This window comes from Elgaria multicarinata, chromosome 10 (genome assembly GCF_023053635.1).
Source record: "Elgaria multicarinata webbii isolate HBS135686 ecotype San Diego chromosome 10, rElgMul1.1.pri, whole genome shotgun sequence".
NCBI classification, from domain to species: Eukaryota; Metazoa; Chordata; class Lepidosauria; order Squamata; family Anguidae; genus Elgaria; species Elgaria multicarinata.
The window spans coordinates 23552019-23569300 of record NC_086180.1 but is presented as its reverse complement, the minus strand read 5'-3'; the positions used below and the strand labels follow the sequence as shown (position 1 = coordinate 23569300).

The following is a 17282-nucleotide window of genomic DNA, read 5'->3' as shown; positions in this document are numbered from 1 at the left end:
ACTCCTGAAGATATTTGAGCTTATCAGAACTTTAGAGAGAAATTAAATGTATGTGATGGAATATTTTTTTCTTAAAAAGAAAAAATAGGGGAGGGAAAGAAAAGACAGAATCCTCATACCACAAGTCCAAAAGTATGAGAAGCTGTAAACCAAGAAGACTCATCCGGGAAATGAGCTATGTAAAAGAAGGGCCTGAGAAAATATTTGTTGGCCAGATGTGTGTACTCAAATTGAAGAGTTGGTACTGTCCTCTACCAGATGCTTTATAACCACCATCATTGGAATCAGTTGCTTCATGAAATTCCAAGATGGCTTTGGCAGAAACAGCAAATAGATTCACTGGAATCTAAAAAGAAAGGCAGAATTGTGGTTTTGGTTTTTTTAATGACAATTCAAGTAAATCAGTATAATCGATCCTGCAAGTCTATGTTTGCCTGCATGGTATAGAGTACCGGAGGACAGAAACTGTTATTGATAACACTGTTCAGCTTTGAGAATGTTTTGGACGCTGAAATGCCTGTACTACATCAAGAGGCAGAATGATTAGAAAACCTGTTCGCTATAGAGAATAATCTTTTCTTTAAATGTAATATTTAATGATAGTATAGACCACAGTGTTTTGTGAATAGATATATGGAGACAAATAGGTTCTGGTGAAAATCAGCAGAGAATTGAAACTAGGGATGCTGCCATTTTAAAATCCTTAGTTATTAAAGTTTCATAATTTTAAGTCAATCTTTTGTTCCACAATTCGGTCTCTTGTCTTCATGGCTGCCTTCCACAGCTCCCCTTCATTCTGTAATCAAAAAGTCACCCCCTCCTAACTGAACCCCGTCTTCTAGTGGGATGTATTGGTCATATGTTTCCAGTTAAGTCCACAACTGACCATCCTTCATATCTACCTATTTTGGGGGGCAAGGGATGCCATTTTGTCGTAGACTTGGGCACAGATGTTATCTGAGATGTCATAACACGTAGTACTTATATAGTTACTTTCCTAAGTGAACAGTGAATTAAATTTTCTGTATTTCAGCAATTTCTTTAAGGTTTGGTAGGTACACTTTCTTCATAAAACAACATCATTTGGAAAACAGCAGTAATCCTCATTATAACCAGTGCCTGGAAGATAATATGTCATGAATACAGAAGTGTTTCAGTATTGCAAGGAATATATGTTAGGTAGGATGCTGAAAACTACACAGCAACTGCTCTGAGCTTCATGTGCTGCTTGGTTTATTATTTCTTGTAGATTCTTTCTTTTCAGAGTGTTTCTGTCATTGGTTTATGCCAACACTGATTCTGGGCATGTCTACACCAGCTCTATATCCTGGGGTAGTGCCTGGATCATCCCTGGATCGTCCGAATGACACACAAGAGATCCTGGGGGCAACCCGGGAAGACCAGGGACTTTCCCCAGGATATCTGGGACTGCAGAAAATCCAAGTTTTCCGTGGTCCCAGGACCATCCTGAGGAACGCGGGCCGTGTGGCCGCTGCACCCAGGTCATCTGTTCCTCCCCATGAGTAGTGGGGCTATTAAAATGGGCCCAGAGCTGCTTAGGGGCAGTCCATGCACATCGGGGGTGGGGTGGGTGGGGAGCCGGTTTGTTGTCGTTGTTTTAAACTCACTTTTTTGCTGGACCGCAATTCTGCTCTTCTCCCCTGTTGCTGTTTTTTAAATGGCGGCCACGATGTCCCTCTTTCCTTCTGGGATGTCACACGGCTGTCAAGATGCTAGCAGAGGATCACAGAAGCAGGTAAGTCTGCGATCCTCCCCCTCCCTCCCTCCCTCCCTCCCTCTCTCCCTCTACACCCTTAAGGTGTAGACATGCCCTCTATGTCATAGTACATGACATGAAAATTCTTCTCTTGTATTACTATCATTTAAGCAAAAAAACGCCAGTCACAGTTTATTTTAGATTTCATGTACACCTAAAGGTCTATGTAATCCAGCAATCTGTTTCCCACACTGACCGACCAGATATTACTTGGGAAGTCCACAAGAAGGATATGAGAGCAATAGCCCTCTGTTGTTGTTCTTCCCCAGATATTGTTTTGAAATACCTCATATGGCCATTCTAAGAAAGTAACAGAACATACAGGAAATTGACAGTGATGTGGACTCATTTTTGTGGTTCCTTCCTTTCCTGGCTTTTAGTTGTTTGCTTGTTCATTTTCTTTCTTTTGGGGATAGACACATGGGAAGGACAGTCACATGGGGACAGAGTTACTGCATCACTCTGGGCACCATCAATCAAAGAATAGCAGCAGGTTGAATTCATCTTTATTCAAGCTACTAGTGCATTTCTTGCTAGAGGGGATGCAGTGCATACTGCTACCAAAATAATAAGGAGAAGCAGATATTTTTCACTGTACATTCAAGAGTACAATAAAACAGGCTAGCTAAGGATACTGCAGGAGAGCAGAAGAGCTCAGAAAATCTGAGGACACTGGATAAGGCTGAAATTCATAAGGCACAGTTGATCAAAAACCATGAGCTAATTTTGTCAACGTTTCTTAAACATAACCTTTATATTTACTCAGTTATTACAACAGTAAAAACAAATTGCAATGTGTCCCCTAAACTGCATGTTCAGAATTGGAAAGAACCATAAAGGTTCCTTTTTTGAATGAGCAAATAGGTTCACTTTATGTTTATCTTGTCTAATTTCTCTTCCCTCACAAGAAGGCAATCCCTATTGAATTCTTCTTGAGGAGGGACTATAGCTGTGATAGAGCAAATGCTTTGCATGCAGAAGGTCCCAGGTTCAATCTCTGGTGTCAACAAGTTGCAGATGATGTGACCAAGCTTTGCTGAGACTCTGAAGAGGGACTGTTTATCAAAATAGATAATACTGAGCTGGATGGACAGTTTGACCTGGTATAAAGCAGCTCTCTGAGACAAAATCCTACAACAGCCAGCAATTGATATTGCAGGCCTTTAGAAATGGAAAAGGATTTATTCATCAAACCTTAGTCAATATAGCTCAATGGTCTTCAACTGGTCCAAACTTGAGACCCACCTCGTACTCCCAACCTGCAACTTGGAGCCCTTGCCCAACGTTTCTCCATGCCCAAAATGGAGGCAACAGCTTTGCCGCAACCCATTTGGACTGATCTCACAACCCACTTTCGGGACATGACCCACAGGTTGAAGACCACTGATAAGAGCCCGTCTGTGCTGTGAATACTCATAGACAGTTTATACAATCTGTAAAATCAAGCAGTGAAGTCTTTCCTAGACTTTTGGGCTGCAGAATTTAGAATGCTTTAACATGAAACAAGCTCCCTATGTATAGAAAACTAGCATGTTAGGGGAAAGGGTTCAGTGAACTTTCTTCCTACATACAAGGAGCTCCCCCTACTCCTTTTGGTACAGGAGCATTCAACAAACTATCCTCCGTACTTGTAAACTGAAATGGTACAAGCAAGGGGAAACGTCAATGCTTGATTTGGTTTACTGTAGAAACCTGACGCTGGTTGCTGTGGCTATAAGCACCTACAATGCCTTCATCACTCATGTGGCTGAAGACCGGTGGAAAGCAAAAACCATTTCGTTGCAATTCTCCCCTTTATCAACAATCCTTGGCTTCCCACCAGGCTTCTGGTGAAGACTGTGGCTGTTGCTTACATGCCGTTGCGAAGATTAGTTATTGCTTTACAAGAGCTATGAAATTGTCAGATGAGAAGTGTAGCTTAAGTGCAAACATTATTCTGGTTAATAAAACAGCCATGCAATTTGCTATTAAAACAGCGATATCACACAGTTTGAATGTTGTACTAGTTTATGCAAAACAATGTTCATTATTAAGAACTTTGTAAGGGTTTGTTTCTTCTGCCTTTTTATTTATAAGAAAATAAAGTTCGGCGTATGTAATGAGACAGCACAGAGGGAGCAGAAGATGTTAGCGCAACATCTCCAGCTAATTCAATATGATAGTAATGTGCATGGCTTCTACAGCTATTACTGTTGTAAAACACAATGAGTGACAAACACTATTTAGCATACTGAATGGGGGCAGCGTCTCTGGCTTTAATCTAACTAATGCCCCCACTGCAAGATATAAATAGATTAAGTGAGGAAATCCAATATTTTCTCCATTCTCCCACCAGAGCGATACACATTAGCTGTTTCTTGCCATCTAATTGTATTACATGGCAGGGATGCGATAAAGGTTTAATGGCAGTAACAGTCAGCTGTCACTTCTCTTTAGATGTATGTTGCTCAATATGATTAACATGCTTTGTGCTCCAGGAACACATTCCTTCCACATGTATCATAGCTGCTAATAGACCACTAAACTTTTTTAAAATATTTTGTTTTATTACATTTATATACCACTCTTTTTCACCTGCAAGGAACTGTAGGTGAGTAACATGGTCCTCCTCCTCTCCATTTTATTATCACAGCAACTCTATGAAATAGGTTAGGCTGAGTCAATGGCTGACCCAAAGTCGCCCCAAGTGGGCTGAGTCGGAACTAGACCATGGATCTCCTGAGTCCCAGTCCAGCATTCTAACTACTACACCACACTGGCTTATCACAACACAGCCCATGACAAGAAGCCTGGCGCGGACGTCTGCTGTTTGTTTCTTCCAAACCATGGTTTGCTAATCAGGAACTGCTTGTGCCTATTCCATATTTGGACCCATTTCAAATAGGGCTAGCCCCACCCCTCCCAAATTCTAGGTAGACTTCAAATAGTTTTTGTACTGGCAGCTGCAGTCATCCTCTTTCACCTTTACTTAGCTGGAGTACGGAGTGAGTTGAAAAGTTTTCAGATACTGCCAAAAAATACACCAAGCGGCATCCTTTGGAGCCAGGAAGGATAGTAAATATGGTATTTGTGCTTTCTGGTGTTAAATGCTGTCAAACATATTACATCCAGCCTTGAGTTGTCCTGGTCCCATGCCTGGGGAAGTTAAGTTTGGAAAAGTGAGGAGAACATATGGAGAGGCTTCTGTGCTGTTCTTCATTGTGTCAGTGGAAGCATGACGGGGCCTGATTCTATTGGGGCTGGAATAAAATAAACAAGTTGGGCCTTCAACAGAATGCTGTACTGAGTTCCTGGGTATGTTTCACCCTTACCAGTGCTGTGTGCACACATAGCACTCCCTTTTCTCTCAGAGCATCTTATTCCTTCTCCTCCTACAGGCAGCTGATGTTCTGAGTCAGGTGTGGGCAATCTTGGGAGGTCCCAGGGCCATTCCCCCCCCCAATCAGCCACCTCCCACACATATATGTGTTTAAAAGGGGGAGATAATAATAATAATTTAAAATGGCATCCAGGGCTGCTACAGAGCACCAAAAGGGTCAAAATGAAGCAATTTAAGAGCACAACCCTGTTTAGACAGAAAAAAAGTAATACATGGCTGGCTGGGGTATGCTAGGCGTTGTAGGACCTTTTCCATCCAAACAGGCATAGGGTTGTGCACTAAGACCACAGCTAGACCTAAGATTTATCCTGGCATCATCCAGGGTTTGCTCCTGCCTGAGCACTGGATCCCCTGTGTGGAACCTAGGTGAACAGGTTTGACCCCTGGACGATCCAGGGATAAACCTTAGGTCTAGCTATGGCCTAAGTGATCATGGGAACAAGCCTAAAGAATTCTATACTTAGGAATTAAATCAACAGACTGGCCATATAGTTGTACACAGGAAGCCAATCCAGATAATTCTCAGCTATAATAAATATGAAATGTATTAAACATACACACACATACATACATAGTAGCCTCAAGGCAACAGCCTCTGAAGCCCATTAACAACTCCTGGAGGTTTATTATCTTCCAACTAGGCCTGTTTTGAGATTTCAAAATAGAGATTTCATTTCACTTCTGTATATTTCACTTTGCTGCACTTTATGCTTAGCAGTGGATGAAGGCTCAAGCTCGCCCAAGATGTTAGTGCTCACTCAGTAGTTTTTTTTAATAATTCTTTACTGACCCAATGACTTCTATCTGTTCTAACAAAGACAACATGAAAATGCAACCCCAGCAATCCAGCTTGTTCGGTGGTGGGGAAGAACAGCGGAAGGGGTGTTGTTGTTGTTGTTATTAATAATAATAAAATAATATTGCAACGTGTTCCAGAGGACAGCAAGCTGTACTCTGTCTGCCCTGAAATTTAACTGTTCGTGTTCAAAGCGGGAATGCTTTTTACATGAAAAGAGGCAATTAATTTATGGATGTGTATGTGTGTGCATGTGCCCCCTCCCAATTTGCTAGCACGGTAGCTTCAGCTATGACATTATTATAGTCTTCTGCTAATTTGACAAGGTCAGATCATGTGGCACTTTCTGCATTGCAAACAATTACCAAAGGTTGTTGAGGCAGCTTCTGTACGATGAATCACTAAATCATTAACTTCTTTGTCACTGAAAAAGTGTCCTAGCTACTAGCCTTGTCTCAATCAATATCCCCAGACACAGAGTATCTCTGTCCTTTTTCTTTAATCTCCCAAGGGGATGACTCAGCCACTGCACCACTTCCAAATCACTCAGCTAATGGGCACAGGAGTGGGGACCCTGATTGTCCCTGACACCAACACAACCACTTTTCTTCTTTGCATATCAATGCTATACATCTCTGTCGCAGAGGAAACAAATTGAGTTATGGAAATGCTAAGTCTGCTTTTGAGACTACATTAGATTGAATTTGGGGCCTGCAGACTTGATTCTGTTTAACATACCTGAGAATTTTAATATCCTCCTGAAAGTGGTTATTTGTCATTCATCGTTGAGGCTGTCTAAATTAACTCTAGTACAGGGTCATGTGATACAAATTTCAGAAGACATATGCCATCTCTCTTTCCTTCCTTTCAATTCAACTTTTTATCCACCCCCAGATAAGCATTCTCAAGTATGCTCAGTCCAGGATAAATTCATTTCAAGCAGCAGGGGAAAGAAATTAAAAGAAAAGGGAGATGGAAATTGATAATGGATCCTACACATGTATGATGTACAGTGATGGCATATGATTTGATTGCCAAAATTCTGTCCCTTGCATGTGTAAATGAGGAAGCAAAAGAATATGGCCCTGTACAGTGTTAGATTGCAGTAACTACACCCTCTAGTGGCACTGGATAATGATTAAAGTATGATGAGCTTCAGAACTCTTGGTGAAGCTGTGTGGTTACTTTCTTTTACATCGAATGGATAATTTGTGAATTAATTATGTGATTTTACATCAACCATATATGCATTTCTAAATATTTCAAAATGTTTTACTTTTAAATATAACTTTGATCATTTTTCATTTCTTGCATGTGTACATTTCTAAAGACTTTTAAGCTTACTGAAATCCTGCTGTAAATATATGCTGCTGATTTATTATTTACAACTTTCTAATTTAATTATATAAGAAAAGAAGGATTTAAATTATAGACATGGGTTCTTGGAAATGCTTAATCTTTGGGAGAAAGTCTTTTGTGGATACTTTTCTTACGCTATCAAAACTGTTACATTTTCAAAGAAGAGATTTATATAGTTGGTGCTGATTCTATTGTACTTCCGCAAATGTCAAACCGATCAGTTTGGAACATTAAAATGTAGTTACAAACAGGATAAGTTAAAAACCCAGTTTTTGTTATATTTGCCTCTGAGATAGAATCCTTTATGGTTCCAATAACATATTCAAATTGTTTTTAAATGGATAGTTCTGACTTGGGCACATGTACTTCCATATGCATCCACCTAGGAATTTGTAATCTGACAAATTAGGGCATTTTAGCTAATGCTTTTGAAGAGAATATTCATATGCATCAGCACAGGATTTCCGGCCTATATATGTTTGGCATGTGGTCCTGGGAATGAGAATCTTCTTCCATCATATTCAGTGCAAAACAGAACCCCCATTTGAAAGTGATCTGGATGAATCCAGCGACCACAAAGACTTGTTCCATGTTGTTTACTTAGGCATAAAAAGCTGACTGTACAATTTCTTCTTAAACATAAACCAGCCTTCGATTCCCTCCTCTGTCCATGGATTAGTAGAAACCCTGCTGCATGTCTGACTGATATTGTAAGATTTAATATGTTTTATTAGTTTTACCCTGCTTTGGAATTGTTTTATAATGAAAAGCAGGTAATACATTTCATAAATAAATAGTAACTCACAGTAGTGTGATGCCTGAGTCAGTAGTCAAGATTCAATGGAGAACACATTCCCTATATCTGGCACTGGAATCATAACAAACTTTTTTTAGCACTAGATTTTTAAAAATCTTGAACTCTGTCTTTGTTTGCACATAATTACATAGGCTACATACTTACCTGAAAGAAAGTTCCATTGAACTCAGTGGGCTTCTGAGTAGGCATACACAGGATTGTGATGTAGGTGTGTACCCTAGAATATGTCCCCAAACCCTCTACTATACACAGGGACTCCATGGTAGACACTCAAGAATTCCTTGGTTGATCATATGATAAAGAAAGTATTACTGAAAGGCTGGATTAAAAAATAGAACATGACAAAAAGTGATTGAGTTCAATCCTCTGCTTGAAAACACTGAACTATCTAAGCCCACTCTAGCTAATCTACCTAACTGACCAAACACAGAGCATCTGTACTATAGAAAGATGTCTGCACGGTAAACCACTAGTAAGCAGACCAAGGCACACATTTTAAAGCAGGGTTGTCCCTCTTGTGGCCCTCCAGATGTTTTGTCCTACAGGTTGCCTACTCCTGCTTTAAAAGAAGGCAGAACTCTCAGGGCACAGCTACACCAAGCAGGATATTCCATTATGAAAGTGGTATGAAAGCAGTATATAAAAGGCAGGAGCCACACTACTGCTTTATAGCGGTATTGAAGTGCACTGACAACTGTTGGGGCCCATTGACACATACCTTATACCACTTTCATACTGCTATATCCTGCTTGGTGTGGCTCCTGACTTTTATATACCGCGGCGCTTTCATAGTGCAGTATCCTGCTTGGTATAGATGAGCCCTCAGTCTCTAGCCATTTGGAGCTGTGTGTGGTGGAGGAAATGTCTCCACCCACTCCATAGCACCACCTGCCATCAGGAATATGCAGTATACCAGAGGGGGAAAACTTTATGTGATCCAGGAGCCAGATGGCCCTGCAGAGCAAGCCCAGCAGGCTGAACCATGTCAAGGGGGTGGCCCCACCCTTCCTGTGATTCTATCAGTGCTGCAGCACCCTTTTTTTCCATAGAGAAAGGGACAAAAGTCTCTGCCTCTCTCTCTGCATGGAAAGCCACTCATTCAGCACTTTTAGGAATTGGCTGAGTTTCTCCTTCCCATCACACTCACATCCCAATTGGGGTGCAAGTGGGGTTGGAAGGGACTCAGCTGGTGCTTGCAATGCCAGCTCCTGTGCTGGCTGAACCGAGTGGCTTCTCCTCACTTGCTAACATCACAATTGAAGTGGAAAGAAGGACTCCAACTCAGCCAGGGCTTTCAGGAGCTCCTGCAAGTCCAGGCTAAGTGGCATGGGGGGAATCCTCAACATATCTCTGATCAGAGCTCAAACTTCCATGGGCTTGATTAGGCCCATAGGTCGGACGTTGCCCTTCCCTGTTGAGTTATGCAGTAAACCCAGTACAGACACACTGCTATGCAGAAGCATTTTTTCAGTGAACTCATAAGATAACTAACTTTTCCCAAGTGTGTTTAGGATTGTGATGCCGAATAGAGGGGCCAATTAGATCTATGTAAGGGACTCTGAAGGAGGTGAACAAGCAATGCCAGTCTTCAGTCGGAGGGGCATGATGATACCTGCCCCCCCTATCATTTTGACAAGCCCACTGATGTAGAGGGACGGGTCTGTATCTTCCGAAGCAAAACCAGACAAAATGGCAGTGAAAGTCAAATGTAAAATGCCCTCTATCACATAGCAGGTAAGCACTGAAATCTAAAAAGTGTTGCCAGAGCCACCATGTCTTACAGCAACAGTGTTCAGTCACTGATCTATCATTACCTATTCATAGGAAGCTGCAGGAGTCCTCTGTGTATTCTTCCGTTTCTTTAATGTGCCTCTAAAGTACTTAGAAGTTTGTTTGCAGCTGCCCTGTCCTTGCTCTTTTCCATTTTTGCCCACACATTTGTAAAATTATACTTTAGTGGTCACTGGAGTTTGAAATCAATTGAAGCTTTTCTCACATTATCACATTGCTGCTACTTAAAGACTGCTCGCGCAAACACACACACACACACACACACACTTTAAAAAAGTCAATCCTGGCTTAATGAAATTAAAGTTTTATCAAGGCAGTCTTTTCACTGGTGGTTTTATATAATCATCACTCACTTAAGGTGACTTAGACCATTGGACAAAATGTAATCAGTATAACTAACTATTGATCAGTGCAAGATAAACAAGAATTTTAATGCATACACAAAAACTGCCTAAAGGCTCTTGATTGTTGAAGTGACCAAAAATAGTGGTTTAAGTGCACTTATATTTCATGTAAGTTGATAAAATTGTTGATAATTGCAATGAAATTTGGCGATGGTTTAAGCCTTTGCTCCCAGTAGGAGCAAATTGTACATTTTATTATGTAATGTATCAGATATGTTTAAAAGATGTAGTGATGGCCATCAATTTGAATGGCTTTAAAAGAGAGTTGGCTAAGTTCCTGGAGGAGAAGGCTATCAATGGCTACTAGCCCCAATGGTTGTGTGGTATCTCCATATTCGAGGCAGAAGTCTGTGTGCAGCAGTTGTTGGGGAACATGGGTGCTGTTGCACCATGTCCTGCCTTGTTGGTCCCTGGCCAATGGCTGGTTGGCCACTGTGTGAACAGAGTGCTGACTAGATGGACCCTTGGTCTGATCCAGCATGGGATGTCTTCTGTTCTTAATAACCAAAGCTTGGCTTGATTTCTTGGTCAACAATATTCATCATTTACAGAACAGAATCATCCCATAATACAACAGCTCACAAAGTATTTATGATTCAAATGAAATTGCGATAGGAGAGAGAAGAAATGTGGTTGGAGTTCTTTTTTTACTGCCAGGTCTGCTTATAACATTCTAAGGAAATCTGATGGAAGCTAGAGATGCAACATGTTAAAAAGACACTTTTTGACTTGACAGCTTTTGTAATGTTGTGGCCTAGTTTGGGCATCTTGTACTGTCAGTTCTGTGTTAGATCTGGGTTCTGGTTCTGCCAGGTCCAAGTCATCAATGAAATTGTTTTGGTTACTTAGATGAAGCAAGCCAATTGTGTAAAAAGATGACAGTTAATTGATGCAAAAAAATGTACATGCAAAGAAAGAAAGTTCACACCTCCTAATCAAGTTCTCATAGCTGGGTGTCTATTGGGAGCCCCATAGTAGACAGAAGCTGTCCCTTGAACCACAAAAGTTCTCCAGGCTGACCGTGCACATTAACCCCTGAAGTGAGACCGAAGAATGAAACCTGTGGATTGGATCTTATAGCTTCATCTGCTAGATGCCTCTCTCCCTCGCTCCCTCTCAAGAGATGAGAGGCTACATCCCTCCCCACCACATCAGAAGAAGAAGGGCTCCCTTTCACAGGTTCCCAAAACATCTCAGCTTAGGAAACCAGTTGCTTTTCTGGTGCCTGGTTAGGAGTGAAAACTTCCCACCTTCTCTATGCTGAGATAAGACTCTGTAAGTAAAGGGTGAGATAACTATGAGCGGCTCATTCAGAGAATGGGGCCTACTCTTGTCAGCTAAAGCCTGCTAATATCTGCTCACAGTGTTAGGCTATACAGATGTCTATGTGGCTACCCACCAGCATTTTGGAACTCTGTGAAGTCCATATTTCTGTTCACTAACAAACTCACTGCAGTTTCTTTTTATAATTCACATCCCAAAACATAGGAAATGGTCTGGAGAAAAAGACCAATGATAAAATGAGGAGTTACTGCCATTTGTGGCTTTTTGCCAGTTAAAAAGTATTTCTTCTTCAACTAATTCAGCTATACAAGTAACAGGAAAAGATTTTAGTAGTCAGTACCCAAGATCTGGAAAAAGGATACTGGTCTGTAGAGACCTTTGGATTTTAGCATAATTTGGAATGATATGGAGTAAAAGGATATGGTCCTGCTTACTTTTTCAAACTGGGGTGTTCCAACTTGAGTGGGGTGCAGAGCTCTAGGATGGAGAAGGTCATAAAGTGTAGTGAAAGGTATTTTACCTCCCTGAAAAGGCTTGGTATTGCAGTTCTTATTAGTAACTGAGATAGAGGTGACATGAATATTTTTTATTATTATTATTATTATTATTATTTATTGCATTTTTATACCGCCCAATAGCCGAAGCTCCCTGGGCGGTCCACAAAAAACTAAAACCATTCAAAGTATAATATATTTAGGGGCAGGGGGGAACCTGTAACATCTTCCTTTCAGACAGCTGATGTTTGCCATTACAGCCATGACCACTTCTGTGTTTTAGAGAGATTCTCTGACCTAGCTGAATGAAGTATTGCTCTGGTGTATAGGAATCTCCATATGCTCACCTGTAGAACAAATAGTTGGTGTTGGCTTTTGAGGCCAAAAAATAGAGTATATTTAGGATAAGGGTCAGAGTTCAAGAAGGGTGCATTAGACACACCACATGCATGCAAAAAATAGCAATAACGATACAGTTTCGTGAATTACCTTCTTATTGTCCTTTCTTGGGAAGAGCCTTTGAGCACTGTAGTATATGAACGTACATCAACAATAATTTCAAATAAATGTATATTAAGTAAACTTATTTTGAAGATGTTTTGTTACTGAAAAATACAAGAATGCAAAGATGATTAAAAACTCCAATTCACCTCCCAGAAATACGGATAAGGAGTTTTTTATATATATAATCTTGGCATGTTCTACTAAACAGCTTTCTTTCTCTTCATTTCACTTGCTTGAAATATTATATGAGAGAGAGAGAGAGAGAGAGAAATGTTTGTGATTCACAGCATATAATTAGGAAGTAAATTCCTAAACTGTTGTTTTAACTGTGCAGTCGGCACAGCTTTTGAGCCTGAATTGGGATCTTTGATGACCACAGCAGGCTACTACAATGTGCTCTTTGAAAAGCCTTGCTATGTTGGAGTTTAGTTGCTGAAATGTTTCCACGGTTTATTTTTCTAGGATCTCTTCCATGGCTGCTTGCTCATAAAGACAAGGCTGTGGAAGGAAATTGGGCTTTTTATTTTATTTTTTTGCCTGACTCCATTGACCTGCACAATGGGCTATTGCACATTTAGGGTTTCAAGTTGTTCGTCTGCAATTGCTTAATTGATAAATGACCTAATAGTTTTAAAACAAAATCAAAGAGGCCGTGAAGAGGCTACTCTGCTCAAGAAATGGGGTTCCCATACCCACCCAGACATACATTGGGCTAGAAGATAGAGGGAGGGAATTATGCCTCTTCTTCCTGCCATTGAATCTTGATACTTATCCTATCAGCAGGGATATTTTTATGGCAAGTAAAATGATACATTGTTTCTTAAACTAAATATAATGAGATAGCAATTAAGTTAAGCTTAGTTTGTAAGTGCAAACACTTAATGTTGGTGCAAATAAGGGTATCGTCCTTCTAAATTTTCTGCTTGAATTACAGATGCACACAAAGAAAGTGTGTGTCAAATGAAAAGTATGATAAGACCTGTTCAGCTTCTTAAAGTATTCATGCATGTATATATTAAAGTACAATTTTTATGAATGTTGATTTCACATTACATTTGAATAACCACCAGAATATCTCTCTCTCTGAACTTTTTGGAAATGGTCAAGGTAGTGCTTACTTATAAGACATGTACAGAAGTATATAGGAAAGAGTAGATGTGGTGAACTTGAAAGCACACCCACCATGTTCTTGACACAGTATTTATTGCCTTCTAGGACTTCCCCTCCTTGGTGCAGGTTTTTAAACGTTTTCCCCTAATGGATTGTACTTTTAAAAACAATTACAAAAATAAGATGCCAAATGAACAGTTCAGAGCCTGCCATTTATTTGATGCTTAAAATAAAAAGCACAATCCATTTTTAAAATGGAACAGTGGGCATGTCTACACCAGCCCTATATCCCGGGATCGTCCTGGGATTGTTCCTGTGCATCCAAATGCCACGCAGGGGATCCCGGGAGCAAGCAGGGATGATCCCTCCATTTTTGGGGGATAACACTTAGGTGTAGAAAGGGCCTGTGTGTGTGTGTGTGTGTGAGAGAGAGAGAGAGAGAGAGAGAAAGAGAGAGAGAAAGAGAGAGAGAGAGAGCATGCACGGTTGGCTCTGTTGTAAAACCCACAGAGTTTTTCTCTGCTGGGGAAAAATACAGCACTAGGTTCTTTTTGGAGGTACGTTTCTACACATCCTTAGTGACTGTCGCTATTCACTATTGTATTTTTGGATTTTAAACTGATAGTAAAATCTGTCTGAGGCTTTCAACACCCACCAAATTTCAGACATCCAGATTACAATCCTATACTCAATTACTACCTTCTGACCAGACATAAATAGGATTGTGCTGTCCCTGTAATGTATGTATAATTGTTTTAATCCCTGAGGAATGCCACTGATGAATTACATTAGTTTTTATTAAAGATTACCCTAATTTAGTGAAAAAGGCATTTTGACTTAAATATGGAGTGAGAGGCCATGCTTTTGTTGCTGTTCTGAAGGCTGCTTTAAGAGGTCGTGTTTGCCTTGTGGCAAAACATGGGAAATCAAGTCTGTGAATGACCATTGACATTAACAGTTCATTCCCGGTAGTTGTTCAGACAGATGTCCCTTTAATCTGATGGTAATATCTTGATGGTTTGTCACTCAGGATATTTTGGGTAGAGGCATCCAAATGAGGACAGGACCAGAGATGGATAATGTTGGTATCTTCTATATGGTTAAAGGAGAGAGGAAAAAGCTTACTAATGTAGGGCGGTAGATTGGGGACAAGCCAGTAAGGGGCATCAAATGGGCATCTTGCAGCAAGCAAAGGGAGGAGTTATATCTTCTATCTGACTTTGCCTGTTCTTTTTGTGGGTAATAGTAGTACTGGAACTGGGAGAGGAATTCCAAGTCTTCCACTCTACATAAGACCCACTGGGATGGGCTCTCTCCAAGCTCCTTTTCAGCAAGAAAATGATTTTACTGAGTTCCCCTTCACCACCACTATCCAATTGAATTGGAAACTAGTAAAAATAAAATTGCCACTCAGTTTGCAAGATGAAAACACTGGGCATGGCTAGATGGGGCGATATCCCGGGGATCACCCCGGGATTGTCCCTGTGCATTCACATGACGCACAGGGGATCCCAGGAGCAGATATCGCCCTACCCTTTTAGCCCACTTTTTCCGCAGTCTCGGGATGATCCCAAGACAGTGGATTGTGTGGCCGGGCGTCTCGGGCTGTCCTGGCTCCTTGCAAGTAACTGCGATAAGCCTGGGCACAGGGCACAGAGCTCCTCAGGAGCTCTGTGCCAATCAGGGGTGGGGTAGGGGAGCAGGGAAATTTTATTATTATTGTTATTATTATTATTAAAAATCAACTTACAGTTTGCACAGGAGCGCTTGTGCGGTCCTGCTCCTGAAACGTTGCACGCTGCGTGTAGACAGAGGGGAAGATCTCACAATAAACATATCGTGAGATCCTCACCCCTCCATCGCACTGGACCTGGTAGTCTAGCCATGGCCACTGTTTGGTTTTCCATGGCATAAGAAGTCAAAAAGCTGGCTACCCTTCCTATCTAGATTGTTTGGTGCTTGACACCAGCAGAAATATAAATAAGAGGCAAGATGATCAAAAATAAATAACTCATTCATGGTCTTCACATCACAACAATATCAGAAGTGACAGTCAAGACTTTTAAGACGTATCCAATAGTGCAGACAGGTGCAATACATATTTTGAAGGTCAATTCAGGTATTGACTGCCATGTACTCCTCATAGTGGCCTTCTGCATCAAACATCGATTAGCAGAGGCACAATAATCTCTGAAGCAGAAAGGATGTGATGCTAACACAATTGCATAGCAGTTTCTTTTTGCCTAAGCTATACAAATAATTTATACAAATAATGCATTTGTAATACAAATTACGCTTTTTTTTCTTTTTCTTTTTAAAAAGGAGTTGGGTACCTTAGGAACATAGGAACCTGCCTCATACTGAATCAGACCATTGGTTCATCTAACCCAGTATTGTCAGCACTGACTGGCAGCAGCTTTCGAGGTTTTCAGGCAAGAATCTTTACTTCACCCTACCTGGAGAAACTGGGGATCGAACCTGGAACCTTCTGCATGCAAATCATATGATCTGTCACTCTGAGCTATGGCACACCACCCTGAAACTGAAATCAATCCATAATTAATAAGATGCATGTGGGCGTGATGATGTTACATATTTGCACCTATACAGTTGGCATTCATTAAACTAGGCTGGGAAAGCTGGTATTTGCTTTTGCCACAAGATCAAGATTTGATTACTTTGACCCCATTTCATCAGATCTTTCTTCCTTCTAGCTACATAACTCATTGCAGTAAATCTCTATACATCAGTTGCTGGGGAACATGGCGGGAGGGTGGTGTTGCACCCATGTCCTGCTTGTGGGTTCCTGATCAATAGCGGCTTGGTCACTGTGTGTACAGAGTGCTGGACTAAATGGACCTTTGATCTAAACAAGCATGGCTCTTCTTATGTTCTTATTGTTAGCGTTGTGGGTCTTCCTAATTTTCAAATTGCTGACACCTCTGCCCCATTAGTTACTGTTTCTACCAGGAGCTCATACTCTCACTTACATGCATCAGCTCTACTTCCACATTGGGAGGAGTGGGGTGGGGAGTGAAAGATGTGCACCACTGGAACAGGCACCTGCTCTAGGGCAGAAGCACCCACCACCTGGCAGGCAAGGCTTCCAACAAAGCTTCTGATGCCTTCTCATTCCAGCAGCCAATCAGGGATCACATCCTTGGGATCCTTGATGCACCATGAACAAAACAACAGGTGTTTTGGATGTCAACTCCCATCAGCCCTAGTGCGTATGGCCAATGGTCAGGAATGCTGGGAGTTATAGTATAAAACATCTGGGTTAGAGGACGATGCTCTTGTACTTGTGCATCGTGAGCAGTGTTCTGGGTTTTTGTGAGCCTTTGGGCAAGGCACCCTCAATGAGTCCCCTCTCTCAATGAGCCTACCTTCTCACCAACATTGTCACCAGATGTTGTTGCTCCTCCTCTGTCTCATCATTGCTACCACTTTCTTGCTTGACAAACCGAGAGCATTTAGGAAGTGGCACCTACTGCTTCTCCTTCTCGCCATTCTCTCAGCCAGAGTGAAAAACAGGTGAACAAGCAGGTCACAATAGTGAAGAGGAGG

At 41.2% G+C, this 17282-nt stretch overlaps 1 protein-coding gene across 2 annotated transcripts in view; it reads left to right on the top strand.

The window, feature by feature from the left end:
• Positions 1 to 17282, top strand: part of UNC5C (unc-5 netrin receptor C) — a 382711-nt gene that overhangs the window by 47401 nt on the left and 318028 nt on the right. The window lies entirely within an intron of this gene.